We start from the raw sequence: 6,341 nt of genomic DNA, 5'->3' as shown, positions 1-6,341 counted from the left end.
TTAAGACTTGTTGTTGCTACTATTTTGTTTATTTGTGGGCTGCTACTATTTTAGCCTTTTAGGCTGCTACTGTTTTTGCATTTTATGCTATTACTTGCTACTATTTCAGCCTTTTACATTGTTATTTTGCTATTATGTTCTGTAGAATAAACTAATGGTTGTTACTGCCTACTTGATGAATGTATTTGGCCTATTGAGTATTGCCTATTGGATATTGATGTCACTGGTAAGTGGTAAGGCAAATATTGATAAGTTAAGTATTATTGTAATGTTGTTAACTGTTAAGTGTTGAGTATACTGGTAAGTGGTAAGGCGATGAATATTGAGGACTTTCTGCCAGCGCTGAAGCTATTGTTGAGGAAATTAGAAGAATTTATGCAGGGATCGATCAAATACTATAGAAAAAGAAGGCTGATACTGGTAAGATTCCATCCAAGTTTTACTTTTTGGTTTATCTGATCCTGCTCCTTCTTCCATCAAATATTGCATATCTTGAATCTTGATTGTGGTCAAAACTTGCATTTGGTTGCCCTGGCAATGATTGCCTATTTATCTTTGAGTAAATTTACTCTTGTGCAGCTAATTCTTATGTTTGTGGTCCATCTGGGTGCATCATAGTGTATCATGACTCTACTATGGTTACGTATTTGAGCTACTTCTTGTTAAGTCTATAAGATGTGATCTCACATGTCCTAGCTCGCATTTACTGCTGTCCTTCCTCGTTGGAGTTTTTTTGTTGGATGGTATATTTTTTTTTTCCAAATTTTATATGGAATTGAATGGTTTTGCAGAATAGGGTGATCATCTGTACTGCCTTGATTTGTTAGACTTAGTAAAATGTCAGTAAACATTAGAAAATGCAAAGTACGAGTCCAGAACTTTAACTCAAGGTAAATGTCGTACATGACTACAATCTTGTTATCAGAAGCTTACTACTATAGGTCAGAAAGCTGGGCACTCTTCTCTGATAGAAGATGGTGCACTAATATGGATTGTTTAGAATTCCAATAAGATGGGGGATCTTCTCAATGATCAGGCATTATATTGAACTGGCTCTTTGTCATTTGGCAGAACTTGGTAAGCAATCCTATGCTAGTTTTTAGTTTTAGAATAATTTCATTGCATTTCTTCTCAAACTATTCTTCGAGTTTCATCTGTTCCCTTCTTATCGCAGAGCTCTATGAAAGAGACATGATCAGTGGGGGCGCCCTTTGGGAGCTAATTCATATCTCAGGTGATTGCTCTCGAGATGGCATAAGGTCTCTTGTACGTCGAACTCTGACTTCAAGTTTGACTTCCCAAGCTGAAATGCGACACTTGAGAATAGAGTTATAGTTATCTTATTGGTTTCACTCCAGGGTATTGAGCCAACACTAATTCTGGAAATGTGCTTGCATAATGTACATGAACCAGTTCCTAAAAGAAAATTGTTCTCAGTTTTATATAAAGGGAGTGCATCAAGTAAAGTCCCTCTAGAGTCTAGATGAAAAGTGGGTCTAGCAACTGGTTATTAATTATTACTCTCTTCAGCTGGCCTTCTGTTTTCTCAACCTCATTCAAACTAGCTAAGTAGCTGTTCTGTGAAGCTATAAATCATTCAGATGTTCCAAATGACTCATTCACTGGGAAGGTAGTACCGTAGTAGTATTAAAGATGCAGTAGTGTGTTGGAAATGAATATGTTGTGTAGTGTGTACATATGTAATGCCATTTTAGTTTTAGTTATGTGAAAACATACAAAAATTTTATTCAAAATCCATAAAATTCTCTTTTCTGTTGCCAAAAGGCTCCACAATATCTGTCAATGTTTTTATAGTATTTTTTTTTCATTTTTGTAAAGAAGAAGAAAATAACATACAAACATGAGAAAATATAAATCCACGATGCGTGTTTCTTCCTGCAATTTGACAGAACATATTAGATACAGGAAACACAAATTGCTGAGATACTGAATCTCAGAGTTAGCAGGCCCAATTAGAAATTAGCCCATTAAATAGGTCCAAAACTAAAAAACCAAAGTTATTAAACCGAACCAAACTTATATAAAGCAAATTGAACCGAATTAGTTCGGTTAAGTTTTCAGTACACTTAAATTGAGAACCAAAAACCGAAAAAACTAAAAAAAAAAATCTAAAATCGAACTGAATTCCCTAACACCTACCCCTAATACTAGCTACACATTATACAACACAATATTAAGATTCAATCAATGAGATCAATCTAAGCTCTTCTTTTTCTCTGCATTCTTATTCTTCTTCTTCATTCTAGTTTACAGAGTTCATCCATGATGAACTCTGATTAAGTTCAATTTTGTTGTAAATGAAGGGCATGGAGTTAAAGGTACTGCAAACATGGGCATTCAAACACTGCCTAAGCAATACATTTAACCTCTCAGAGAACGAATTACTTCTTGTGATTTGGTGGCCGAAGATCAATCTATACCAGTCATTGATCTATCAAATTGGAATAATCCAAAGGTGTATAACATGATATGCAATGCAACACAGAAATGAGGTTTTTTCCAGATTGTCAATCATGGAATTCCATTGATAGTGTTTGAGAATCTTAAGGATGCTACACATAGGTTCTTTGCTTTGCCTGCTGAAAAAAAGAAAGACTCAAAAAACTATTCATGTACAAATGTTAATGTTCATTTTGGGACAAGCTTTACTTCTCAACCTGAAAGAGCTTTGGAATGGAAAGATTACCTCAAACTTTTTTATGTTTCTAATAAAGAATCATCTGCATTTTGGCCTCCTTCTTGCAGGTTCAATTCTCATTTTAAGTTAGACCAATTGTGTCATCATCTAATCTAGACAAAATATACTTTATATTATTTAATCAGATTATATCTCATCATGTTTATCTGGGTATGGTATTTTTTTCATGGATGAAACACTTAAAAATATTTTCAGTTTTTGGTAGGGATAGAGCAAGATCATTAACGACAAGTTTGGATGAACTCAATGACCTTTGTTTAGATCGTGTATTCGTATTAGAAAATTCATTAAATATCTAAAATATTTAATTGCAAATTTAGCAGCTTAGTCGAGCTATGAGTTTAGTGCGAAGCTCAGAATCCATAAATTTTAAATCCTAACTCCACCACTACCTTTTGGGTTGTAGCAAAATTTAGACCAAGACCTTTTACTTGCTATGATATCTTGAAATATTATGCGGCTATCTTATTTAAAAATTTCAGTTAGAAAGAATACACTATATAATACTTATAATTATATATTATGTCTCATAAGTGCTTTGAAATTTTTGTCAAGTATATGCAAAAAAATCTAATCTAATTGTTGTTTAATTAATTTTAGGGATGAAGCACTTCAATTCATGAAAAAGACAGAGCTTGTGATAAAACAACTAATGGAATCGCTAACAAAAAGACTAAATGTGAAAGAGGTTGATGAAGATAGAGAATCACTTCTAATGGTTTCTAAAAGGATCAACCTTAAATTAACTACTCTACTAAATTTTCGAACCCTGAACTGACTGTCGGGGTAGGACATCACTCTGATGTCTCAACATTAACTATTTTGATTCAAGACAATATCGAAGGACTCTACGTAAAAAAAACTAGGAAGTGACACTTGGCTTCCTGTCCCACCAATCAGTGTAGCACTTTTGATTAACATTGGCGATGCACTTCAAATCCTAAGCAATGGTCGATACAAGAGTATCAAGTATCGTGTTATTGCTAATGAAGACAACAACAGAGTTTCAGTGCCAATATTTGTGAACCCAAAGCCTAATGATGTTATTGGTCCCTTACAAGAAGTGTTAGAAAATGGTGAAAAGCAGTGTATAAGCAAGTTCTTACTCGAACTACGTCAAGCATTTCTTCAAGAAGGCTCATGATGGGAAGGACTTAGTTGATTTTGCAAATATATGATATTTCACTATATCAAGTGAAACAATTTTTTTTTCATACTAGAGAGTAAGGAAGAAAACAACGAAAACAAGAAACCTGAAACCTCACATGTAATATTGATAACTCCCCCGTGAATAATTGTCCTACTTTGAACTAAGGCAAAACAGCTCGGTGGATACTTGTACGTGTACTAATTTGTAAAGTAGACACTTCTACTTACACTTTTACCATATGGACCCTTTAACCCATCAAAACAAAGTATTTTAACTCCTTTACCTATCAAAAACATAATATTTACACCCTTTTTTCATCCAATTAATATGAGTGTAATACACTCGTTTACACGTGACATGCCACGTCATTTTAAATGACACATAAAAAATAAAACATTCAAAATATAAATAAAATATAAATAATATTTAAAAAAAAAACTCTCCCACCACCACCTCCCACCCCACCCTCTTCATTCTTGTCTTCTTCATACCACACTTAATTCAACAATGGAGAATTCAATTTCTCTATATTTCCTCATAAAAAGAGCATAAAGTTCATGCCAAATAAGTAGAATTTTTTTTCTAATTAGTAATTTCAATTATATGTTCAGAAATACAAACTCCAATAGATTTCAATTACAATTTTAAATTGATTTCACAAATTCACAAGACCTATTTGCTATTCTTCATGCTTTTTTTTTATCTTATTAGTGAAGCTTTTTAGTTATTCAATACCCACCATTATACTCATATTCATACTTCCTCTTTGAATCCAACTAACACAAATAATGATTTTAACTTTTTCAAAATTTTAAAAATTAAAAATTTAGAGAAAGAGGAGTGCATTTGGATTATTATAAACAAGATGATTTTGTGATTTTTCTTTTTGGGTTTTGAGTTATCAACTGTAGAGAAAGGGAGAGAGAATTGGGTTGGGTGGAGTGAAAAAGATGAAGTGGAGAAGAAATGGAGAGAGAGTGGGGTAGATGGTATGAAGAAGACGAATTAAATGGTGGGTGAGTTTTAGAGGGGCGGAAGGGGTAGGGAGTAGGGAGAATGGTTGGTGCGGGGTGAGAGTATGGGGACAAGAGAGAGAGGGGCTGTATTGGGTGGGAGAGTGGGGGAACGGGAGAGGGGGCAGGGGTCAATGAAGTAGAAGAAATTGGGATTTTTTTAATTTACAATTTTTTTAAAAAAATTAAAAGTAAAATTTTGGCACCACCACTCGCTGAAAAATATGTGAAAAACACACATTTTTCCAAATCATCAACTTAATGCCAAATATACAAAAAGGATTTAAAATATTTATTTTTAATAGGTTAAAAGATCCAGATGACAAAAGGGTAAGTAGGAGTATCTACTTTACAAACCAACACAAGTACAAGTGTCCACCGAGCTATTTCTCCTTGAACTAATTATTATTTTTGGGTACACAAAAATCTGTATTTTGGCAAAACAACTTCAACACAAGTTCAAGAATAAATCAAGAACACTTATGAAGTTTCCAACACCTTTAACACACAATAAAAAATAACCTTTCAAAGATCGGATTGTAGTGGTATCTCAAACGATCGGATTCTCTTCGAACTCACTCAATAGTTAGATGATCACACGGAGTATTTTTGAAGACAAAAAATATTTTCAAGTGCAGAAAAATTTATACTAAATCTGTGAAAAAATATAGGTTTATATTGCTATTAAGTGCCCCTTTCGAAAGGAGGCAATAGTTCACCGAAAAGGTGTATTCTTTTTGAATAGTCATGTCTGTCCATTCAAAAGAGTGTGTCTTTTCTGAACAACCACAACCATCCAAACAGTCATACCTTTTTCCGAAATAGTGTGTCTTTTACTCGAAGAGTTGTGTCCCTTCCAAGCAACTTTTTATTTTCCATTCACACCTATTGAACCCAACAACCCTTCACATGAATGGGGAATGACTATTTTTTCATAAAACTTTATGGACAAGTATGTGATCATCAAGCAAAGACTAATTGCATCTGGATAAGTGGGTTTCCCTTTGAACTTTCTGTAGTGAACATGAATTGGATGCACTCTGTTAATCGGTGATTTGATATCTTTGAACTGTCAAGATTTAATGTACACCCATACAACAAATGTCACATAACCAACCTTTTACCATTTATGGTTCTTATGGTTTTGTTCGTTTCTGCCATGAACGCGTTCCAATTTCATGAGAAATTAGAGAATACGCCTCTACTAATATTCTCTTTGAAACGACTTCCACTTGCCTTCACATAGGTAATTTCTAAATGTTCAATCCTATAGATTAAACTATTTGGTCAAATCTGCCAAATTTAGATAATCATTAAAAGACTTCACACCATAAGTCTTATCCTTGTTTACTAAATATTGTCTACATCATGAGAATAGGTTGGGTATATTGATAATGTTGAACCTGTAATACACAACTTTGTTTGATCTCCTGAAACCTAGCTCTTGGGATCTCCGGTC

At 33.7% G+C, this 6,341-nt stretch overlaps 1 pseudogene; it reads left to right on the top strand.

Moving 5' to 3' along the window:
• Positions 1-1,028: 1,028 nt before the first annotated feature.
• Positions 1,029-4,042, top strand: LOC107857612 (annotated as a pseudogene).
• The last annotated feature ends 2,299 nt before the right edge of the window (positions 4,043-6,341 follow it).

Source organism: Capsicum annuum, chromosome 1, assembly GCF_002878395.1.
Source record: "Capsicum annuum cultivar UCD-10X-F1 chromosome 1, UCD10Xv1.1, whole genome shotgun sequence".
Taxonomy (NCBI): Eukaryota; Viridiplantae; Streptophyta; class Magnoliopsida; order Solanales; family Solanaceae; genus Capsicum; species Capsicum annuum.
Note: the sequence above shows the minus strand (reverse complement) of the source record. Positions and strands in the feature narration are given on the sequence as shown.